At 34.5% G+C, this 26531-nt stretch overlaps 1 protein-coding gene across 1 annotated transcript in view; it reads right to left on the bottom strand.

Moving 5' to 3' along the window:
• The window catches only part of MGAT4C (MGAT4 family member C), a 489918-nt gene that overhangs the window by 373631 nt on the left and 89756 nt on the right, over positions 1–26531 (bottom strand). The window contains exon 2 of the mRNA XM_066365755.1: positions 17446–17506. The gene's annotated coding sequence lies outside the window, so the exon portion shown is untranslated. The remainder of the gene's footprint in view (positions 1–17445; positions 17507–26531) is intronic.

Genomic DNA, 26531 nt, shown 5'->3' with positions numbered 1-26531 from the left:
TACCTTCCCACAGCCAGTGGCTCGATTGGTCTGAGCGTCAGACTCAGGTACTGAGAATAGCTTGGTTGAGTTCAATATTGGCCCCAGACGGGGGTTTGCCATGTGGATTCCAGCTGGGGTGCATGTGAGAGTTTGTCTTACTATGTCCTATGGTCTCACTTTAAAAAGAAAAAAAGAAACTATAAAGATGGGATGGTGACTAAGTAGATAACATTTATTGAAATGTTTATATTTGGGCAGAGTACCACAAATGAAAGTAATTACATTTTTTATCATCAAAATAAGGAAAAGTAATGGTGCACACTCAGAGATATTCTGAGGATTAAGTTAGATAATCTATATAAGGGGACTTGGACATATAAAAACTAGCTATTATTTTTATTGTTATTATTATGATAATATCATCCAATAGTGCATAAACATGTTTATGTTTAACAATATAATTTTTAATTATTGCTTTTAAGACTCATTATACATTTGTATTTATGTGTATATTAGTCTTATGCTTATCATTATGACTGGATTAGTCAATATCTTTATGCCTATCTCCATAACATGTATACATGTATATATGAACAGTCCAAAATGAGTATCAGTGGCTAAATACTTAGAAAACTTTTTAATCAAATTTAATTGTATGTATAAGTGTGCATGCTTTGTATATGTATTTGTGGGTGTAGGCATGCCTTTGTAAGGCATATTTACACAAGGAAGTAAAAATTAGTTCGATCAGTGGATGTTATAGAAGTAATCAGGATAATTTTCTGAGAATTGACTTTGAAATAGTTTGAACATTTTGTTTTGCTTATAAAAACAGCAGCCACCTTCTCTTTTCTCACTTTCTTTCCCTTAGTCCTGCAAACACTTTAAACTTGCATAACTGCTTTCTTAGCACTACTTTTATCTTATTTTGTTTTCAATTATAGACACCATATATTGACTGTCCTAGTTAAACTCTTCACTAAGACAGTAGAGAATTTAACACTTATTTCTTCCTCCTAAGCTAACTACACATACCACCTTCCTATAACTCTTTCCTCCTAATTTAATTTTATTGTGATATAAGCTAAATACAAATTCAAATTTTGACAATGTAAATGCCATTTACATCACATGTGTATAATCAATGGTGATTCATTTTCATATTTTAAGTAACTCTTGGTTTTTCCTGGCAGTAACTTTCTTGAACTTTTTATAGGTTTTTTTGTCATTGTTGTCGTTGTTGTTATTACTTAGTCATCCTAAATTGTTACTCGCTGTCTAAACGTCCTTTTAAACTGATCATTCTATCAATTTCCTCTTTCTGGAAAAACTCTCACAGAGGTTTTCATCATGCTCAAAGTTAGCCTGCTCTGTGTCTGGCACATAGCTGTTATCCTGGTTTTCCCTACACCACTATCATGAGGATGTCTTTTGCCTCTTATTTCAATCTCTGACTTTTTGTATATGTACGTATCTGTTTTGATGTATGACATCCTTTAGTATGTTTCTGAGAAAGGATGCATAAAAATTAATGTTTCATTTCCTCTAAAATTCAAAATATATTTAACCTATGCCTATATTTGATTGATGCTTTAGATAGAGGTTCTAAATTGAAAATAATTTCTTCTCAAAAGTTTTTGACTGATTATACTTTGCTAAAAACTTTTAACACAGTCCAAATTAACCTTTGGAGTCATATAACATCTTAGTATTTGTAAAGTAAGGCCCTTCCTAGCAGAGGTGGATTAATGTCAGTTGAGGCCCTGAGTGCAGAAGAAAATATTGGGCCCCTTAAAAAAAGAGAGAGAAACAGGGAAAATAAAAATACATGTTAACCATTTTTTAAATAAATAAAAAATATTATGTACTGTTAATGTTAAAATTGCACATATGAAACCTACCATGGTTTCATCAGAAAAAAGGGAAAAGTTGGGGTTTTGTGGGGGCCCAGGCATGCACCCACTGTTAAATCTGCCTCTGCTTCCTAGATATTATTCATTAAATTATTGTGCTCTTTCCTTCAAAAATATTTACCATCAAAATTTCTGTAGGTATATTTGCCTTTAATAAATGTGTCTTGCAAAAACATCTGAATTTAATAGAAAACAAGCTCCCTTATCCCTGAGTGTTTGCAGAAACATCAATATTTCTGAAATTTCACAATGACAAGCTTCATTTTTGTTTTCACTTATTGTATTGAATATTTAATGAACGATGCAGTCTGCAAAATTATTTTTTCCAGTATTTGAAAACTATTGATAATTTTACTGATATTTTCCCCCTCCACTTTATTTTTCTGTTTTTTAAATTTCATAATTCAAGTATTGAAAATCCTAAATGAATCCAACCATTTGCTTACTTTACTTTTCTAATTTTCATCTCTATCTTTTTGCTTTTCTTCTTGGAATCTTTTCTTATTTATTCTTTAAAACTATATTCAATTTCAATGCTGAGTCATATTTGGAGCCAGGGCAAAAGAATATTGCCTTTATTGGAATAATTATTATTTTATTCATTTTATTTATGCATTTTTATTTTTAAATGTTGTACTCAAATGTAATTTACTTGGATTAGTAAGTTAATTGGTGTGCCCTTAAATTTTGCACTTGAGTACCTCATTTGATTCACCTGAGTTCCAACCCTACTTACTATTTCCCAATGTGTGTTCTTTCTTAAAGCTAAGTAAACCTGACACTGATTGAAGCCTCTTGTGCTTCATGAGCTTGGCAAATTTTAAAAGTATCAAAACAAAATTTGTAGATAATTAAGATAATGAAGAAAATAAGAGTTCAAAAATAATCAAAAATTCTTACTTAACATACTTAGGGATATATGAAAATATTGCTACCAAGAATTGGATGCTATTTTCAAAACACAAAATATCCAGATGACTAACATTCTTCATTCTTAACCAATGTCTCTTTTTTCCCCTCCACTCTACCTCAACATTTCTCCCCAGAACTAGAAATATCTTGTACTGCAAATAACTAAGACTTTGGGGAATTCTTCAGTATAATGCCAGTTATAGTATTACTTATCTTTCCCCACTGACAACTTTGAGTATATTTTCCTCATGTGTTTGTTATTTACCTCTGGTTCAGAGGCCTCCAAGGTTGCAAAATATTATTGCTTTGTTTTCAGTCTCCCTAACTTGAGAGTGTGTGTTTGAATTTAAACAAAAACACTCTGTAGTGTCATTTTAGTGGACTTTGACAGTGGAAAGCAGAGGTAAGTGCTCAGCTTACAACATTTACCTAAAATTTGACTTTTCCCATGTATTTTTTAAAATAAAATACTAGCATCTTTATCAGCACTAAAACAGAATGACATCAGTCAAAACTTCGGCAATGAGGGGGGTCCAAGATGGCAGCAGTGTAGGTGAATATTACACTTACCTACTACCAGGACCAAACTGGAGTTATAATAAAATTTAAGAAAAACTATCCTGAAAAAACAACTCAAGACTAAATTAAGAGAACTCTTATAAGCAAGAATTCATAGAAGCAGCACATCAAAACTTGTAGGAAGGACAAAGATATGAAAAGGGCTGGTTGCACTTACATGAGCAGCAGCTGAGGTTCCAGAGAGATATCTCAGTTGCTGAGGGAATTCTTCCTGAAAAGGGAGGAGCCTAAACCCAAAGCTGAGGTCTCCAGCCTAGGGCCACAGAGCCATGAAGAGGTGCCCACATAGCATTAAACTGTGAAAAGTAGCAAGATTTTGTCAGCCAGAAAGAAATGAATGTCTGCAGCGACATGGACACCCTCTAAAAGGCTAACATACAAAATCTCATTTGCAACTACTCACACTAGGCTCCATAGGAGGGAAGGCTAAGGGGATTAGAGATGCATGAGGTGAGACTGAGGTGTGTAGCTCTGAAGAGACACACAGTGGGAGACAGTGAACAGCTACACTGTGCTTAGTCATTTTCTAATATGATAGTTACCATCTAACTTGGGCAGAGTACTCCCCTTTGTGTGGCATCAACCTTGGAGAAAGCAATTGCTACACTCTCAGAAATCTCTCTCAACCCACCTTGCAGAGATTAAGTCCTGCTGAGGAGTCAGTGGCCTTGGCCAGGGAGTAGAGGCCTGGACAGACTGGAGTGGGGGTGACAGGCGATTCAGTGACTCAGTTGTCTGGCTTTGAGGCCTTCCACTTTCCTGAGAATCTAACTTGTTCTCCCCCCTCAAGGGAGATTCTGTAGAACCACTCTCCTGGCTGCTGGAAGACCAAATTTTGGAGCTCCAGAGGCCCCACCTACGTGACTCCTAATGGCTTTGCCCCACTGAGATCAGATAAAAAATATCCAAGACAGCCTGAGACCTGTGACTCTGGGGTAGGGGTTACATCTACTACCTTTCCTGAAGTATAGCGGGCATCTCTCTCTCAGGGGCGACCCACTATTCCCACCCTGCCAACTCTACCAGAAGCTCTTTCAGTGGCCAAGCCTAACAAGCAGCCAGCAGAAGGAGATAGCTGGAGACTGATCTCAAGGTGCTTTTGGGTTTTTATTGACCTATTCCTGGGACAGAGGCTGGTAAAAGTTATTCTTGATGTGCAGCCTGGTCCTTCTGCATGCACTTAAGCAAAGCAGAGGCAGCCACAAGTTGTAGATTACTTTTAGCTCCAAAAAGGTTGCTGAGGGCCAATCACAGGCAGTGTTTTACATCGACCTGCTCCAGGTTTCCTCCCAAGAGGCTCAGAACTAATGTCTCTAGAGGCCAGCTTGAAGAGCGTTGGAGCTTAGCAGAATTCAATTACTTTTTCAAGAAACATATCATAAAGGAGAGTTTATCAGGCACCAAACCCAGCAGAATCAAATTCTGCTTCCTGTGGTGAGCACCTACACACCAGCTTGCATGCAATGGTTGAGGGTTATCCTATACACAGTGGGCCAATAGCAATCAGGACTCAATTACAACAGGAGGGCCCACATAACTCACACAAGGAACATTCCTGGAGCAACCAGCTCAGGTGATCAAGGAGACTGCAACACTAAACTCAACAAAACACCTACTACATAAGGCCATCCACAAAGACAAGGAATCATAGCAGATCTATTTAATACATAGAAAAAAACACAAAGGAGCCAAAATGGAGAGAGAAAGAAAAGAGCAGGGTCGAAATGACAGAACAGGTGAAAACTCCAGAGAATGAGGTAACTAAAATGCCAATAAAGAATTTATGTGATACAAAGTTCAATGTAATTGTTATATGTATGCTTAAGGAACAAAGTGAAAACTTCAACATAAAAATAGAAAGAATTTTAAAAAAATCATAGACATAACGAAAAGGAACAGTCAGAAATGAATAATTAAATAGCCAACATTAATAACATCCTGGAAGGAATAAAAAGTAGATTGGATGAAGTAGAGGTTCAAATTAGTGATTTGGAAGACAACAGAGAAAAGAAAACATCCCATCAGAGTAGCAAAAAGAAAAAAGAATTTTTAAAATTGAAGATAGTTTAAGGAACTTTTGGAACAACCTGAAGCATAAGAACATCTGTATTATAGGGGTACCAGAAGGAGAAGAGAGAGAGCAAGGGAATGAGAACTATTTAAAGAAATAATGACTGAAAATTTCCCTATCCTGGTGAAGGAAGAAGACACACAAATCCAGAAAGTGCAGAGAGTACTAAACATATGGACTCAAAAAAGTCCACACCAAGACACATCATAATTAAAATGGTAAAGAATAAAGACAAAGAGAAAATCATAAAAGAATCAGGAGAAAAGCAAACAGTTACTTACAAGGGAGCTTCCATAGAACTGTCAGATGAGTTCTCAACAGAATCATGTCAGGCAAGAAGGGATTGGCATGAAATATTCTAAGTGATGAAAAGCAGATACCTACAACCAAGACTACTTTATTTGGCAAGGCTATAATTTAAAATTGAAGGAAAAATAAAGAGCTTCCCAGACAAGAAAATGCTAAGGGAGTTTGCTTCCACAAAACCAGTATTACAAGAAATGCTAAAGGGACTGCTTTAAGCAGAAGAAGTGGAAGAAGAAGAAGGAAAAAACAAAACAAAACATATGAATCTAGTTATAAGGAATAAAATGGCAATAAATACATACCTATCAATTATCATTATAAATGTAAATGGCTTATATACTACAATCAAAATACATAAGGTAACTGAATGAATAAGACAACAAGATCCATATATATGTTGTCACAAGAGACCCACCTCAGAATGAATAATTCATGCAGTCTAACACTAAAGGTATGGAAAAAAAATATTTCATTCAAATGAAAATTTAAAAAAAATGTTGGAGTAGCAATACTTGTAGCAATCTGACAAAATATATTTTAAAATAAAGGCTACAGTAAAAGATAAAGAAGCACACTTCATAATGATAAAAGAAGCAATTTAACAACAGAAAATAACTCTGTAAACATTTATGCACCCAATGTAGGAGAACTTAAATATGTAAAACAAAACTTAATGAAGAAAGGGAGAGATTGACAGTAATACAGTAATTGGAGGGGATTTTAACACTGAATTGATATCAATGGATAAATATTCCAGAAAGAAAATCAACAAGGAAATGGCTACTTAAATGACACATTAGATCAGCTGGATCTCACTGATATCTTTAGAGTATTTTATCCCAAAGCAGCAGAATACACATTCTTTTTTAAGTGCACATGGAACATTTTCTAAACTACATGTTAGAACACAAAACAAGTTTCAATAAATTTAAGAAGACTGAAATCATATCAAGCATTTTCTCTGACCATAATGGTATGAAACTAGAAATCAATCACAAGCAAAAGTCAGGAAGAACACAAAAACATGGAAGCTAAATAACATGTTACTAAATAATGAATGGGCTAACAATGAGATCATGGAATAAATCAAAGATACCTTGAAACAAATAAAAACAAGAACTTAACAACCTAAAATCTGTGGGACACAGCACAAACAGTCTGAAGAGAAAAATTAATATCATTACACGTCTATATCAAGAAACAAGAAAAATCTCAAATGAACAATTTAACTTTATACTTATAGGAACTTCAAAAAGAAAAACAAACCTCAAAGTAAGTAGAAGGAAGGAAACAATAAATATAGAGCAGAAATAAACAAAATGGAGTCTTTAAAAAATACCAAAGATCAATGAAACCAAGATCTGGTTCTTTGAAAAGATAAGATGAGAAAACATGAACTAGACTCTTCAAGAGAAACAGAGAGCCTGACCAGTTGGTGGTGCAGTGGATGGAGCGTCGGACTGGGATGCAGAAGGACCCAGGTTCGAGACCCCGAGGTCGCCAGCTTGAGCGCGGGCTCATCTGGCTCAAGCAAGGGGTTACTGGTCTGCTGAAGGCCCACAGTCAAGGCACATATGAGAAAGCAATCAATGAACAACTAAGGAGTCCCAACAAAAAACTGATGATTGATGCTTCTCATCTCTCTCCGATCCTGTCTGTCTGTCCTTATCTATCCCTTTCTCTGTAAAAATAAATAAACAAATAAAATATTTAAAAAAAAAAAAAAGAAAAATAGAGAGAGGAATCAAAAAACAATATCAGAGACGGAAGAGGAGAAGTAACAACAGACATCAAAGAAATACAATGCATGGAAAAAATATTATTAACTATATGCCAAAAATTGGATAATTTAAACAATGTGGATAAATTTCTAGAAACATAGAGTCTTTCAAAACTGAATCAGAAAGAATCATAGACTCTGAATTAGCAGATTACAGCTAATGAAATTGAACCAGTAATTTAAAAACTTCCAACAAACAAATCCAAGACCAATGGAAGGAAGACTCCCAAGCTCATTTTATAAGGCCAGCATTATCCTAGTTTCAAAACCAGATAAAGACACTATAAAGAAAGAAAATTATAGGCCAATATTCTTAATAAACATAGATGCTAAATTCCTCAACAAAATATTACCAAACCAGATCCAGCAATGCATTACAAAGGTTATACACCATGATCAAGTGGGATTTATTATAGAGATCAAGGTTGATACAACAGCCACAAAACAATAAACATTATACACCACATAAAGAAAATGAAAGATAAAAATCACATGATCATATAAATAGATGCAGAAAAATATTTGATAAAATTCAGTACCAATTTATGTTAAAAACTCTCAGTAAAGTAGAAATTGAGGAAACATAATTCAACATAATAAAGGTTATACATGACAAGCCCACAGCTAACATTATTCTCAATGGGGGGAAAATACAAGTATTTCCATTAAGATCTGGAAAAAAACAGGGATATTCATTATCACTATTATAATTCAAGACAGTATAGAATTCCTAATTACAGCAATAAGAGGAAGAAATAAAAGACATCCAAATTGGAATAAAAGAAGTAAACTGCCATTGTTAGCAGATGACATAATACTGTATATAGAGAACTCTGAAGAATCCACTGAAAAATGACTAGAACTAATAAATGAATTCAGTAAAGTAGCAGAAAACAAAATAAATATCCAGAAATCAGTTGCATTTTTATACACCAATAATGAAACCTCAGAAAGGGAAACTAAGAAAACATAACCATTCACAATTGCTTCAAAAAGAATGATATACTTAGGAATAAATTTAACAAAGGATGTAAAAGACATGTACTCAGAAAACTATAAGACACTGAAGAAAGAAATCAAAGAAAACACCAAGTGAAAGCTTATATTGTGTTCATGAATAGGAGGAATTAACATCATTAAAATATTCAGATTACCAAAGTAATCTATAGATTCAATGCAATTCCTATTAAGATATCAATGGTGTATTTCACAATACTAGAACAAATATTTCAAAAATGTATATGGAACCACAAAAGATCCCAAATAGCCACAGCAATTCTGAAAACAACAACAACAACAACAACAAAAAGAACAAAGTGGGAGGAATTAAGGTAGCTGATGTTAAACTACAAGGTCATAGTAATCAAAACAACATGATACTGGCATAAAAACAGACATTTAGATCAATGGAACAGAATAAAGAGCCCAGAAGTAAACCCATGCCTACATGGTCAATTAATAATGATAAAAGAGGTAAGAATATACAATGGGGTGAAGACATTCTATTCAATAAATGATATTGGAAAAATTGGACAGTTACATGTAAAAAAAAAAATCTAGAACACCTTATATCAAAAACAAGAATAACCTAAAAATGTATTAAAGACAAGTATTATTCCCAAAATCAAATAATCCTGGAAGAAAGCATAGGCAGAAAAATCTTAGACATTTCTCACAGCAATGTTTCTCTGATATAACTTCATGGCCAACAAAAACAAAAGAAAAAATAAACAAATGAGACACTAAACTAAAATAATTTTTTTTATAATTTAATTTTTTTTAATTCAATGAGAATAAGGGAGGCAGAGACAGACTCCTGCGTGCCCCCTGACCAGGATCCACCCACCAAGCTTACTAGGGGGCAATGCTCTGCCCATCTGGGGCATTGCTGTATTGCTCAGCAACCAAGCTCTTCTCAGCACCTGAGGCAGAGGCCATGGAGCCATCCTCAGCACTCAGGGCCAACTTGCTCCATTTCAGTCATGGGTGCAGGAAGGGAAGAAAGAGAGAGAAAAGTGAGAGGGGGAGGGGTGCAGAAGGAGATGGTTGCTTCTTCCGTGTGCTCTGCCTGAGAATCGAACCCAGGACATCCACATGCTGGGTCAATGCTCCACTACTGAGCCAACTGGCCAGAGCTAAAATGATTTTTCACAGCAAAGGAGACCATCAACAAAATGAAGAATATCCACTGAGTGAGAGAATTTACTCATCCATGATATATTGCACAAAGGGTTAATATCCAAAATTTATAAAGAATTTATAAAACTAATTACCAGGGAAAATAAAGATACAATTAAAAAATGAGAAAGAGCCGGACTAGACATATTTCTAAAGAGGACATATAAGTAGTCAGTAGACATAAGAAAAGATTCTTAATGTCACTAATAATCAGAGAAATTAAAATTAAAACCACAATGAGATATCATCTCCCACATGTCAATATGTCTACCATCAATAAGTCAACAACAAGTGTTAAGTGTGCAGAGAAAAGGAATGAAGACTGGGACTGGAGAAGAAAAGCCCCAGCTAAATACTGTAACAGCAAAAATTCTGGAAACGTAAAAGAGCATGGCAATGAGGAAAGTTAGGATTAGTTCATCCATGATATTTACAGCTCTGGATAAAAAGCAGGAAGTATAAAAATTATAAGGAGAGTTCCTCAAAAGGAAAAGTCACTTATTTTTAACATTATTGAGTTAACTATGTCTTTCCTAGCTAAGAACACTACATATTGACAATAGAAGTATAAATTAGATTTAAATAGATGGATTTTCTACTTGGCTTGCCAAACAGTATATTTGGTTATTAGGTTTATTTAGAAAGAGAACATTTGTAACAGATGTACTCTAGATTTATGAAATTTAAAATTAATCAATCCCTGAAAGACACATGATAAACAAATGTCAAAAAAAGGAAATTATTTTACCTTCTGTGGAACTGATTTTAAGATATATATTGTGCCTGACCAGGTGGTGGTGCAGTAAATAGAGCGTTGGGCTGGGATGTGGAAGACCCAGGTTTAAAACTCCGAGGTTGCTGGTTTGAGCGTGGATTCATCCGGCTTGAATGTGGGCTCACCAGCTTGAGAGTGCAGGGTCGCTGGCTTGAATGTGGGATCATAGAAATGACCTCATGGTTGCTGGCTTGAGCCCAAATGTTGCTGGCTTGATGCCCAAGGTTGCTGGCTTGAGCCCAAGGTTGTTGGTTTTAACAAGGGGTCAGTCACTCCGCTGCAGAACCCCGGTCAAGACACATATGAGAAAGCAATCATTGAACAGCAAGGTGCCACAACAAAGAATTGATGCTTCTCATCTCTCTTCCTTCCTGTCTGTCTGTCCCTAGCTGTCCCTCTATCTGACTCTCTCTGTGTCAGTCAAAAAAAAAAAAGATACATAATTAGGAAAAACCTTTGAAAGCATATACTGATTCCTGACATTTCATTAAGATACTAAGGGTAGTCTTAATAAAGCTTTTTAACAAAGTGATATGACCATTCAGTGTTTTAAATTAGTCATCATGGAAAACACAGTAAACAATAGAAATTATCAGCAAATAAAATTTTAAAAATATTTTTATTTTCAGAAAGTTAAAAGCATATTTGAGCCCTGGCCGGTTGGCTCAGTGGTAGAGTGTCGGCCTGGCGTGCAGAGGTCCCGGGTTCGATTCCCGGCCAGGGCACACAGGAGAAGCGCCCATCTGCTTCTCCACCCCTCCCCCTCTCCTTCCTCTCTGTCTCTCTTCCCCTCTCGCAGCAGAGGCTCCACTGGAGCAGAGATGGCCTGGGCGCTGGGGATGGCTCCTCGGCCTCTGCCCCAGGCGCTAGAGTGGCTCTGGTTGCAACAGAGTGACGCCCCGGAGGGGCAGAGCATCACCCCCTGGTGGGCAGAGCATCGACCCTGGTGGGCGTGCCGGGTGGATCCCAGTGGGGCACATGCGGGAGTCTGTCTGACTGTCTCTCCCCGTTTCCGGCTTCAGAAAAATACAGAAAAAAAAAAAAAAGCATATTTGGCCCTAGCCAGTTGGCTCAGTGGTAGAGCGTTGGCTCAGCATGTGGATGTCCCAGGTTTGATTCCCAGTAAGGGCACACAGAAGAATTGACCATCTGATTCTCTACTCTGTCCCTTCTCTCTCTCTCTCTCTCTCTCTCTCTCTCTCTCTCTCTCTCTCCTCCTCCTCCTCCTCCTCCTCCTCCTTCTCCTCCTCCTCCTCCTCCTCCCACAGCCATGGCTCTATTGATTCAAATGCACTGGCTGTGGGCACTATGGATGGTTCCATTGAGTCTCTGCCTCAGGCACTAAAAATAGCTCAGTTGTGAGCATGGTCCTAAATGGGCAGAGCATTGTCCCCAGATAGGGGTTGCCTGGTGCATCCCGGTTGGGACGCAAAAATGAGTCTGTCTCTCTCTCTCTCCTCTCACTTGGAAAAGAAAAGAAAAAAAAGCATATTTATACTCAGGTACTAAGTACTTGATCTCTTTTTATATTGTTGGAAAACAAAATAACTAAAAGCTTATATTTGTAAAAGGCTTACCTGTACTTTATATACCACATTCCTCGCGTACTGTTAAAATTGATGTTTCGGCTAAATAGTTGACCACCAAGATATTGTCCCTGGCATTTCTTTGTCCATGTAGTAATGATTAATTAAGTCTTCACTAGTTCTATTAAAACAATTAATATCATGAAGGTTTTGACATGTAGTTCTAAAATTATTAAAGGGCATGAGAGTCACACGCAAAGCTACTCAACTTAAGTAGAATCACTTTGAAACTTCATATTCTAGAATAGAGATGTGAGCTAAATAGTTGTGTCTATTCTCCCCCCCCCCCAAATAATTTGGTATATATTTTTCTATGAATAGTATTTACTCAGGCTACTTACTTATTACCTTTCTATTCTACAACAAATGATCATTCTACTCTTCTGAATAGATTATTCACAGGGCAGTGCAGTCAAACTGGACACACGATCCTTTTTCCCTCCACAAAGTAGAAGAAAATGAAAAATTATATTTTTTATTATAAATAATGATCATTTTTACAGATACAAAAATGAATGATGGAGCCTCAAAATTATTAATAATTTCTATACAAATTCACGCTGATTGTCCTCTAACCTATTTTGTAAGATACAGCCAGATTAAGTGATACACATACACATACCTGTACACACATTTTTGGGGTACATGTATGTATGTTTGCATGTATATAGCACTTCCAAAAGAAAAATTCATTGTACCTTGTACCAGATTTTTCTAGACTATTATTTAAAATAACTACATTCTTATTTTTTACGCTTTTCTTTTTTTTCCCAGAGACAGAAAGAGAGTCAGAGAGAGGGATAGATAGGGACAGACAGACAGGAATGGAGAGAGTTGAGAGACATCAATTATTTTTTCATTGTGACACCTTAGTTGTTCATTGATTGCTTTCTCATATGTGCCTTGACCGTGGGGCTACAGTAGACCGAGTAACCCCTTGCTCGAGCCAGCGACCTTGGGTCCAAGCTGGTGAGCTTTGCTCAAACCAGATGAGCCTGCGCTCAAGCTGGCGACCTCGGGGTCTTGAACCTGGGTCTTCGGCATCCCAGTCCAACGTTCCATCCACTGCGCCACCACCTGGTCAGGCTTTTAGGCTTTTAAGACAAGCATAGATTGCATGTATTCAGGGGACAATGCTATATGCCCACAGAATCCTAATTTATATCTCTTAAATTAAATTTATTGAGGAGACATAGTTTAATAGGACCATATAGGTTTCAAGTATATCTATAATACATATCTGTATATTGCATCATGTGCCCACTACCCCCAAATTCTTTAACTAGAGTTAAATCTTCCACAATATTATCCTAATGTACTTTCAAACATAACTTCTATCAGAAGCAGCTGCCAACATAACATATCTTCCTACATTAAGTTGATACTATATATTGGAATAAGCTACTAACGCTGGCTAAACAGCTGTTTCATGACTTTCTTATGCCATTCCCTGTGCTAAAATTTCCTTCAGTTTTCTTCAAAGCTTGGTGTCAAATTACTCTCAGCAATGTTGCTACTCCCACATCTGGAAGTGAACTCTAGTTCTGCTCAATACTATTAACATTCTCAATTTCTGTTTTATAGTTAAAGCTCCACTGTATTTTTTAAGCATATTTTGAATTTTCTTGCTATTTTATCAGGTGAGAGTTAAAACAATTTAAAATAGTAAATCTCCTACAGATTTCTGCACACAGTTTTACACATAGTTAGCTCTCAAGAAATACGTGTAAAATTAATGGATATTTTTAATATTATAAATATATTTTTGCCTAACTGGTGGAGGAGCAGTGAATAAAGCATCAACCAGAATGCTGAGGACCTCAGTTCAAAATCCCAAAGTCACTGGCTGGGAGTGCAGACTCATCATGCGGGGTCTCTAGCTTGAGCGGGGAATTGTCCATGATCCCAAAGCTCACCAGCTTGAGCCCAAAGGTCACTGGCATGAAAACCCTGAGGTCTCTGGCTTGGGCAAGGAAGCATTGGCACAGCCCTGGTCAAGGCACATATGAGAAGCTCAGTGTACAACTAAAATAAAGCAACTATGGGTTGATGCTTCTCACACTCTCTCTCCCTGCCTGTCTCTCTCTCTCTCTCAAATATTAAAATAATAATAATAAAGATATTTTGTTTTTCTTTTAACTGTTGAAAAAATATCCACAGAAAAATTTATAATTACTTAGGCAATACTAATTATATATTCTATGCCATGTAACATCTAGTAAGTTTTGGTAGGCTTTAGTTGTGTAGTAAAGAACCTACTGAAGTTTGAAGGTTACTCACTTCTTTATTTATAATGTGTATTTGTAATCATTTTGTTAAATAAACTGGTAATTATATAACATTCAGTACTGTGTATTTAATATATACAATATATTTTTTTATGTTTTTATTTATGGAATAAAATGATCTGATTTCACTTACTCAATAAATCATATTGACTATTATATTTCAGGGACTATGATGGGCACTGGATATTGTGCTTAAGTTTTGTAGAAGTGACACAAAAATTAACAGGTAAGTAATTCTTTATATATATGTATTCTTTATATATATGTACAATTCTTATATATATGTATATATATATAGTCTGGATAAAATGCTTACGAATTATGGTAAATGCTATGAGGTCAAATTTCTGTAAGAGATAATGACTACATTGGCTGGTTAGAAAAGTTTTTGAAGAGGTGGCATTTGAGTTATTTAAGCATACTCTGAAAGGTAGGGATTTATGCATGTACAGAACAGAGGAAAATTCATAACAGAACTGTAAAAATACCGTTATATTCTAAGCAACAAAATACTTGTTAAAATCTTTAAATGTCTCTAACAAAATGGTTCCTTATTTGAATTACTATAAAAATAACATCAATTTAGTCCTTTAAAAAATGATTTTCCCGAAAAGAGAAGACTATTTTATAGTGAGGTATATAATAGGTTTTATAAACTTATGAAAAATTCAAAGTTTAGACATTTTTTATTCTCTATAAAAATAAAATAGAGAGAAGAGGACAGAAATATGCTTAATTACCAGTATGGTATCATGATATTGTTTACTTATTTTTATGAACTAAAATAATTGTGTTTTTGTTGTTATTGTTCTTACAAAGAAACACTTGCCAAAACACTTAGAAACCCTAATATAATATTATAAAATATATTTATTTCATACTTTTCTTTATTAAAAGACAGTACAAGGTTTTAAGGTTGTAGTCTAATTTAAGGATTGGAAAATGTGAAAAATATATTATTTAAATATAGTAAATTCTATACAAGTGATCTAATATGTTCTCATAGTACCACCATAAGTATGGTTTAATGCATTAATAAAAAAATTCTACTTTATGCTAAATAATAAATATTTTCACAACTAGAAAAATAAAAAAAAGAGAAAAATGAGTACAGCGTAAAGTCTTCATTTTAATCCAGTTGGATGGGTTTCTCTTTGCTACTTCATGAAATGATCAAGCTTGTTTTGCATTGAAATACAGAATACCAGGGATAACTTTAAATTTAAAAATAGAGAAAATCTATATATTTTTACTGCTAATTTGCCCATAGTTAAAACTGCTGTCATGCATGCTAAGAAAACTTTAGAAAGTTTTTACTTATTACTTTTATTTACTACCTCATTGCCACATATTGGCTTCATTTTATACAAAATAAAGCACACTTAAAACCAAAGAGAAGATATCAGGTTATAGTTTTACATACCCCACCCATCATGGACAAAATAAAGGAAAAAGGTATTTTTGTATTTGCTAAATATGTCACATCCAAAAACAATATGAATCTGTACTGAAGTCCCTCAGCACAATATTACATGAAAGTAAGCATTTCTTCCTGTTTATGATCCTTTCAAATTTAAACTGGTATCTGTCTCGTTTTCCAAGGTATGCCATTTTCTTTCAAATTATATAGAGTAATAAAGTGAAATTTCCACAGTAGAACAATTATATTGCAAATGGGGAAAATCTTTATTTTCTGAAGCTCTTTCTTTGGGAAAAAAAAAGCTCTGTACTTTTTCAGTACAAATTAACACTTAAGTTCATATCTTTTTGTTTAAATAAATTTAAAAATGCATTCATTAAGAGAGAGGTCATTATTGGAAAACATAACTAAAACTACTTATTATCAGAATAAGTGACTGTGCTAACAGCAGAACAGTTGATTAATTTTTTTGTTACAAACACTCATACATGAATATAGTTATTAATTTTTGTTAGTCTCTTTGCTGTTAAAATCTTCCCAGAGATCATCTAACATATTACGTTCAAGAACCAGTTTTCTAATTGATAGAAATTCAGTAGCAAAAGGTTATATGACTCGAGGAACACCATCCCACAGCACAGATCTGACAACCCCTGACTATGACCTGCTCCCAGAGGAAACTGATTTAATGCTTCATCGCACACAGAACAGTGTGTATGAATCACAAAACCTCCGGATAGATTAGTGACAGGTACATCTGAATAGTTTGCTTCTAAGTCGCTTATCTGCAGCCGAGCAAGCTTGTTTTACCCTCACTTTCAAAGATAAACCACATGACATGTTGCCCTGGCATATTCTCACCAAATAAACAGCCCCCACCATCTGTTATTGGGGGTGGATATCCCCTTATTACATCAGGTACTGTGACAGCAAATAGGATAAAGTGCAATCTCTTATGTTAGTGGGAAATTCATCAGTCTACAAGAAGCCTCATGTCTTCTCTAACTTTTGTAAGCTCTGTATCTCTTGATTTTTTTACTTTTAATCTTGACAATTCTGATACCTCAGAGTTGTAGACATAGCAAAAGTTCAAGAACAAAAGAGAAGGTTATCAAAGACAAATTATCAGAGGACAAACAGAGAGAAGAGATGCCAACAATTAATAAATTAGCTGAAAAACAGATCAATGAGAGAACAAGAAGAACGGCAAATCAAGCTTTTACTTTTAATAGACTACTCATTCTATTTGAAAAAAAAAGAGTGAAAAATTGAAACGCTAAATATATGGAATATTGGGTATAGCAAATATTTAAAATAAATTATATAAAAAATAATATGTAAATGCTTACTTATAAGGGATTTTATTTGTATATCTTGTCAACAATAAATAAATTAGAATGTTTAAACTGTATAAAACTGTTTTAAACTGAATTTCAATGACTAGCGCACATGTATTTTTTTCTTCAAAGTATAAATTATTATAATTATTTTAAATTGGACAACAAAACATGAATCAGTTCTCACTTGCTGCATTTCTTATAGTGTACAATTACACTTAATGACTTTCATTACATATCTTAATAAATGGCAGGTCATATCTCTAGTTCAGTTATATGGCATAATAGTATTCAATAGCACAGATTAATAACACTCACGTTTTAGGGTCCGTTGGTAGTCCTTCTCATGCAGAATCAGGGCTGAGTTTTCTGAGCAAGTCTGCATTAAATCAAAATGACAAAAAAATCTTAGTTTCCCTGGACACTGCCACTGAGAATGCATGCAAATAAACCACTTTAGTCAAGGGAGAATAAAATGCATTAAATACTACTGATTTGTAAATTTGGTCCAATTAAATGTGGATATATTTACCCCTTCTCCTCCTCCCATATCTTTGCTAAATTTCTGCCTGGTTAACTTATTACTGTAGAAACTTAACTATACCCATGGTCAGTTAATAAAATTTAGATCTGGGATTAACTTTCATAAATATAAACAATGGTTGGACATATAAAATTGGGAGAGGCAAGGATGATGCTGGGAAGGGAAAAATAATTTAATGTACAATATGATAGATTTAGTTAAATTAACTGTTGTGCTATAGATAAGGTTATCCATAGTGTTCTAAATGTGTAAATAAACATAAGCAAACACTTTAAAAACATTACCAATACCATATCCAAAAAGAGTTTGGAGAATATAAATAAATTTACTTTCTTTGAAATAACACAGGTTTAATTAGATTGGACATATGTCCTTTATAGCCACCATAATTTAAGCAACATTAAATACCATTTAAAATGTGCAAGAATTTTAGTTAGCAGGCATTAAAATGATTATTTCTTCTCTATTTAGCTACTATGTTTATATTGAGGCATTTATATACAATGCACTTTAACATTATCAGTAATTTCTTTGAAGCTCAGTAAATGGAGAACTAAAAATTTCAATTAAAACATTAAACTCTACATGTGTATCACCAAATATAATAGCATAGTTAATTTTCTCTGCATTACAAAAATATAAAAACATAATCAGAACAACTAGTTTGAATATTTAAAAAGTCAAATGTCATGTGTGTATTAGTCAACATTTTATTCAACATATAAATACACAGTCATGTAATAGGTCTTAATTACTACATGTCAAGAGTTTTTTACTGTACAGTGGAGTTTTCAAATTTTAGGGTTAATTCAACTAAAAGGTTTTGACTAAGATGGTCTTACAATTCCCCTTGGCTTGATTAAATGAACTTCAGACAATCTTCTTTCTGAGTCTAGTTCCTGAGCTCCTTTTCTTAAAGCATTTACTTTAAATTTGGAATTGTATATTATTTTTCTTCCTATTTATGCTAGTTTTACAACCCAGGAATGTCTCTCTCCATGATTCTGCAGCCATTCCTTTGAGATGTAATCAGCGAGAAAGATGCTACATCTATCTACCTGTGTCTATGTTAACAACAAGCACTGTTACCCATAGACACAAGGGACAGACTGACAACTGTTAGAGGGGAAGGTGTAGGGGGCCTGGGTAAAAAGGTGATGAGACTAAGCAAAAAAAAGAGAACGTTATAGGTAGATTAACTATCTGGTGATTACCAGAGAGAAGGGAGGTGGGGAGGTAGGAGAAAGTAAAGGGGGAATAAATGGTGATGGAAGAAAATCTGATTTGAGGTGGTGAACACACAATATAATATACAGATGATGTATTATAAAATTATATACCCAAAACCTATATAATTTTGTTAACCAATGCCACCCCAATAGATTCATTAAATAAAAAATACAAACAATAAACACTGTAACAAACACAGATGACCTAACCACATTAACCAACCTCTTACATCAGATTTCCTAGTATTTTTTACACAAACCCATTTCTGATCTTAAAAACTTCCCACTTTTTATTTTAGCAGTTAAGTTTAATATCTTCCCCCTTTTGCAACAGTTTTGAATAAAGTTTATTTAACACCATTTAGTACAATTTTTTTTTCACATTCTCAAATGTCTATTATGTGTCAGACACTAGTAATTCAGTGGTGAAGACAGACACCACTGTATTTGCCTTCATAGTACCTGCAATCTAGTGGGAGGCTGAGTCGCGCAAATTGACATTTAAAATAGAATGTGATCATTGCCATGATCACAAGAACAAAGTGGTGCACCTAAAAAAAGTAGACTAGATGCTAAAAAGTATAGTAGAATAAATGCCGTTGACTTTCTCACTTCACGGATAATGAAGTATGATTCAGGTAAATTTGAACAATGAAAATGCTCGGGGAAGAAGGTCCAGCGTTTGTGAAAGTCCGAAGGCAAAATTAGCATTTCAATGCAAAGAAAAGTCTGATCAGAATGGGTGGATTCTATACAGTTTATATAGGTAACTGGCAAAAAGTGAGACTCAGATGTAACTGGAGAGAGAGAGAAAAAGGTGTTCGTTCAATCATGCAGCTGTTCATTTTTCTTTCAATCAACACATTTATAATGGAGGCAATATAACAATGTTCAACCCAAGAGCTCTGGTAATCAGACTATCAGGCTTGGAAATCTGACTATCTCAGAAATTGTATGACATTAGGAAAGTAATCTAACCCCATTTAACCTCAGTTGCTACATTGCATAAATGGGATGATAAAAATAATAGGGCTTGTGTGGATTAAGAGGGAAATTCCACATAAAATATTCAGCGTAAGTCTTGGTACTTAGAAAATAGTTGATGATGGTAATGAGGATGAGGATGATGACATTAAAAATTAAAATATGACCTGACCTGGGGTGACTCAGTGGATAAAGTGTCGACCTGGAATGCTGTCTGTGGCTCAAAACCCCGAGTTTGCCTGCTTAAAGTGCATATGAGAAGCAACTATAACGAGTTGATGCTTCCTGCTCCTTTCCCCATGTTTTTTTTCTCTCTCTTCACTCTCAAACTAATAAAAATATAATATTTTTTAAAAATGAAATTAATCAATAACGATATTGATGATGAAGTATATACTCTATGGGCCATGAGAGTCACAGTGAAGAGTTGGAAGAAAAATTGCTGAAGCATTTTTAAAATGGGAAGATATTATCAAGTTTATATTTTAAAATAACATTCCGATTACAGTTATTAGAATATTTTGAAACTTAAGGGAATTTGTATCATTCCTGAGAACAAGTAGCAATAGGTAAAACTGAGTAAATATCTGCAGTTAATTTGTGAAGAGGTGATAGGTTTACAACAGGATGACCTAACAATAGGAGAGTATACCTCTGCTTATTAACATGGTTATTATTATTATTATTATTATTATTATTATTTTTAAGTTAGAGGAGGCGAGATAGCGAGACAGACTCCCATATGTACTCCTACAGGGATCCACCAGACAATCCCCAACGGGGCCAATGCTCGAACCAACCAAGCTATCTTCAGTGCAAGCAACCTCAACTGAACCAATTGAACCACGGGCCATGGGAGAAGAAGAGAGAGAAAAGAGGGAGAGGAAGGAGGGGAGAAGCAGATGGTTGCTTTTCTTGTGTGCCATGGCCAGGAATCAAACCCAGGACATCCATATACTGGGGCCAATGCTCTGTCCACTGTGCCAGCTAGGACCTGGTTGTAATGATTAATAGTACAGATTTTCACTTGTTAAATTATTCCTGTTTAATTAATATACTCTGTAACATGTCTTTGTGGGCATCAATTAATACATTTTATAAGAGGAGTTTTATCTAATCAAGCAAGTCAGTTGAATGGATGTCATTTCCAGTATATAATATGGCAGTAATCATAAGAGAAAGAACTAATATTTATTTTAGCTTCTTTAGATATACCGTAGTCTCCTATTATCCATGGTTTCACATTCTGCGGTTTCAGTTACCGGTAGCAACCACAGTCCAAAAATACTGAATAAAAATTCAAGAAATAATCAATGTTTTAACTTGTGCACTGTTCTGAGCAGCATAATGAAATCTTACACAGTCCTGTTCCACTTCACCCTGGACGTGAATACTCCCTTCGCCCAGCATCTGTACACTGTATATACTACCTACACATTAGTGACTTAGTAATTGTCTAGTTTATCAGAATGTCACATTATCTTAGTGCTTATGTTCAAGTAACCCTTATTTTATATAAAAATGGTGCTAAAGTGCAAGAGTAGTGTGTTGGTAATTCAGATATGCCATAGAGAAGCCATAAGTGTTTCCTTTAAATGAAATGTTATTGTAGTACAATAACATATTTTGAGAAAGATAGAAAAAAAGACTACATTAACATAATTTTTATTATAGTCTATTGTTATAACTGTTTTACTTTATTGTTATTATTGTAGATAATCTATTACTATTTATTTTATAAATTAAATTTTATAAGTATGAATGTACAGGTAAAAAAAACATTATATTTAGGGTTTGACATCCACTGGGATTCTTGGAACGTATGCCTGGAACAAGGCAAAAAGCACACACAAAAAAATCAGAATAGCTTCAAAAAGGAAAGAATATTTTAAAAAGGAAAGGTAGAATATAAATAATGCACATATTTGCCTTCTTGGAAATTGAACACAGTCTACTTTAAAGAAAAATCTGTAATAGTACATATTTTTGTTATCTTTTCAATTAGATATAACCAATCACTTGCATTTATTAAACATATATGTTAAATGTTTATCCATCACAAATAAATTGGCAATTAGCAATATTCTGATGAATTCCTATTATATTTAAATGAAAATCTAAAACTCACTCTTTGCTATTGCTTTTGTGATTATATTCTTTCCTATAGTATACTTGCACACACATACACACAACACATTCACATATATAGCACTTCCCAATATCCAGATACTCTCATTAAAATAGTAGTGTTTTCCTCAAATGCACCAGATCTATTGTTTCTTTTGCTGGTGTAATCTTCACCCAAATTTTATAACACCAAATATATCACGTTTATTTTCTCATTTTCTACTCCATTTTGATAATATTCTTTGATAATATTCTTTAAGAGATATATGGTACTCTTTTAAGAAAAAAAATATTTTTTAAGAGCAAAGATGTGTCATTAGAAGCCAAGGTTCAGATAATCTACGCTCTTGTATTCACATTCACAATGTAAAGTGCAAAATTTGGACAGTGAAGATAGGTGGTAGAAAAAAAAAGCCATATAAAATATGGTGTTGGAGGAAAGCTGTGAGGATATCCTAGACCACTAGAAAGGTGAAGAAGTGCGTCCATTAAGCCTACAACATTGCTAGAGGCAAAAATGATAAAACTGAAACTGTCATTCTTGAGCACATCAAAAGAAGGCAGGATTCTTTGGAATAGAAAAATATTGGGAAGAACAAAAGGCAGCAGGAAAAGAGAAATACCAAATATGAGATGAATGGACTTGATATAAGGAATCATAAGCATGACTCTACAGGAACTGAGCATGGCTGTTCAGGACAGGACATTGTAGACAATACCCATAGAGTTGTCAGAAGATGGAGCCAACTCATGGGCAAATGGCACACATTACATTTATTCTCTTTTTTTCTTCTTTCTTTCTTTCTTTCTTTCTTTCTTTCTTTCTTTCTTTCTTTCTTTCTTTCTTTCTTTCTTTCTCTCTCTCTCCCTCCTTCCCTCCCTCCCTCCCTCCCTCCCTCCCTTCCTTCCTTCCTTCCTTCTTTCCTTCCTTCCTTCCTTCCTTCCTTCCTTCCTTCCTTCCTTCCTTCCTTCCTTCCCTCCTTCCTTTCTAGAACTCTACCTCCTATTATCATTCCTGTCATTGCCACTCTTCCCACCTCCTTTAACAAGATCTGGTAGTAAAGAGTCTCTTTTCTAGCAAGAGTCAAAGTTGCTATTTTACGTGTATTTCTATGATTATTGACAAAATTATTAGCACTTACGTTCCACAAGGTCAGAAGTTTTGTTGGCTTTTATGTTTTAGTATATCCTGAAGAAGATCAGAATATGTCACCCTAATATACGTCATTTTTGAATACAGATTACTTTGATCTGATGTTAATGGAAAGTCAACATTTCCAACAAAAATCTCAGAGTTTCTCTTATAAGACTACAGGCAGAAACTACAGAGAAATGAGGACTGCCAAAATTCCTCTGGGAGATTTTTATGGCCATAAAGAAGAGGAAGAGTCACCTCCAAGATGAATCTTCAAAACAGGTTACTAAAGTAGCCCTTATCCTTTTAGTTTCCCCATATATTTATATGTAGCTTCTTACAATTTACCCTCCCCCAAATGCCCAAATCCTCTTTAGCCCATTCTATTGCCCTTTATTAAAAATACTATATAAGTTTCCAAGTATTACCACTTCCTGAAGGGGGATTCCTTATTTTTTGTGGAGCCTCATGTATATAAAATTAAAATAATGAAACATATTTTTCCCTATTAGTCTGTCTTTAGTCATGTAATTTAAAGATCTCAGTACTAAATCTAAAACAGTAGAAGAAAAGTTTAATCCTCTACTATTATCCCCAGCATCTAAAACAATATCAGATTCAATAAATATTTGATGAATAAATGATATGTTACGTGGCAAGAAACCATGCACTTGCAGTGATTGATTCATAAGAATAGCCAATAAAAATTACTGACTAAGGCCCTGGCCGGTTTGCTCGGTGGTAGAGCGTCGGCCTGGTGTGCGGAAGCCCCGGGTTCGATTCCCAGCCAGGGCATACAGGAGAGGCGCCAATCTGCTTCTCCACCCCTCCCCCTCTCCTTCCTCTCTGTCTCTCTCTTCCCCTTCTTCAGCCAAAGCTCCACTGGAGCAAAGTTGGCCCGGGTGCTGAGGATGGCTCTGTGGTCTCTGCCTCAGGCGCTGGAATGGCTCTTGTTGCAACAGAGCAATGCCCCAGATGGGCAGAGTATCACCCCCTGGTGGGCGTGCCGGGTGGATCCCGGTTGGGCGCATGCGGGAGTCTGTCTGACTGCCTCCCCATTTCCAACTTCAGAAAAATACAAAAAAAAAAAAAATTACTGATTAAAATTACAAAGATAGGTTGTTGTAAAGAGCATGTCCCGTATTTTATGTTGTCCTTTTCATAATACTGTTCCTAAAAATTAGATGAGGTTTAAATGTAAATAATAATAATAATAAATGAAAAAATAAGTAAATAAATGGATGGTAAATAAATAGGTTGATAAGTAGGTAGGTAGATAGATTGACAGATAGAGATATATGAAAAATGATTCTAAAAAAAAAGTGAGATTGAAATATAAGTCCAGGGCTTTTTTGGCAGCTTTGTAGTCACCAAAGTCCCAGGAGTTTTTCTAATTTTTCATGCTTAGCCAATGGCTTCTACCTTGAAGGTGTATGGAATATTGTTACTCAGTTACAGCCTTTCCAGGTTCCAAGAAGAAAAAAAAAAAAAAAAAAAAAGAAATGGCAAAAAGACTAATATATAGTACTAGCTTATTAGGCTCCTATAAAGGGCTATTCTATACACTGACCTATAGCTTTAGGTTACATCTTATTGGAAACACCTTTCAGAACTAAAATGTGGCTATTTAGATCATTCTTTTGCCACCTGAAACAATATAATGATCTATTAGTAAGGTAAATGGGAGACATGAAAAAAAAAATTATTATGAAAAATACCCATTTTAAATTTAGGATTTTGACCAAAAAATCTGTGTTTTCATTTTTGCCAAACATTTAGGAAATATTTCTTGGCAAAATAATTTTTATTACATATTTTTCTTGAAACCTCCTGCTACAAATGTTAAACAAGGGAAGCCAGGGATTCAAACTGCACTCATGATTTAAAATATCAAGAACTGTAAAATATATTATGTCAACACAAAGATAAACCTCAAGTGCATCTTTGATGTTCACATGGAAAAATGCAAGATGATTTCTTATACTCTACTTTCAAATATATTTCCATCAGCAACCTAATAAGACTTCAACATGTTATCTGCCTCCAGTCCCTGACTACACTCTTCTCAAACTCTTATGAAGCTTCATCCAGTCAATTACAGATGTTACAAACGACTGACAGTAAGCCACAGCAGCAGGAAGGTATTTTCTTTGCTTTTGAATGTGCTTTTATGTGTCTGTGTGTTTATTATGAATGAATGCTTGCTGCTTTGGCTATTCTTTTCATACCAAACAATGAATCCACATAGGGATGACCTGAATTGCGAGAAATGGGAGAAGTTTGGCAGCTCTACCATTTTTTTTTCATTCTGCCTCTTTGCTAAAATTTCCTGTTCCTTATTCTAAGCTGAAAACAGAATTATCCACTCGAATAAAATGAGGATTTCAGTTTCTTAAATTTATTCTGTATCCCCTTTTCTCTCAGAAAATAACCTGCTATTTGAATTTTAAAGGCAATTTCTTCATGAAAATAAAATATCTAGAGTAGAATGTCAAGAAAACAACCACTAAAGGGAAATACGGAGGCTCTTAATAAACTTCTGAGAGGAAGATGTTCTGTCCAAAGTATCATTAGTGAATCTAAATTTAAATAAAATGATATTTGTGTTCTTACCTTTAAATTTATTTTAGTGACTCTTTTCTCAAAAGAGAATTTGTTTTCAACTGATTAGGTAAGGCCCTGAAGAAAGAAATTGGCTACTTTTATATTGCATGACACTTATGCAATTTCAAAGCTTACTTTTGAAGAAAAAAGTACTGAAAAATGGTGCTTTTAAAAATTTAGTTTTATTTAACTGTATTTCTTAACCATATTTTGCCAAATATGGTTAAGAAATACAGTTAAATAAAACTAAATTATCCTTCTCTCCTATTTATTTTTTGTGCTTTGAAGTATTAGACATGTTCCAAATAATTTCACCTTATATACATTTAATTGATATATTCAAAAAAACCTAAAATACAAAAGACTTGTTGAAAAAAAGGTCACTTTTTTGAGTGTTAAATACTCAGAAATACATAGGTCTCTCTCTTTTTTCAGTGTTTGTGTCTGTATAGGGATGACATCTAAAAGACCAAACATAAGCTTTTCCAAAAAGAGGCTATTGCCCATTGGGCTAATTATGTGACATCTTTGGCTATGAAATAACACCTTCTTCTATTTCAGTTTGTGACTATTTGGGACAACAATTTACAGGTGCATACATTTCTTTTTTGCTAGTATATATCCTATAGCAATTCCTAAAGAGAATGTTGATTAAAAACCATTAAAGAAATATTCCAATATTTATGCAGCATAATCTCAGTTGTTCAATTTTTCTTTTGAAAAGGTTAACACAAAATATTTCAGACAAACCAATATATTTCAACATAATATTAAGATAATG

This window comes from Saccopteryx leptura, chromosome 2 (genome assembly GCF_036850995.1).
Source record: "Saccopteryx leptura isolate mSacLep1 chromosome 2, mSacLep1_pri_phased_curated, whole genome shotgun sequence".
In the NCBI taxonomy this organism is placed as follows: domain Eukaryota; kingdom Metazoa; phylum Chordata; class Mammalia; order Chiroptera; family Emballonuridae; genus Saccopteryx; species Saccopteryx leptura.
Note: the sequence above shows the minus strand (reverse complement) of the source record. Positions and strands in the feature narration are given on the sequence as shown.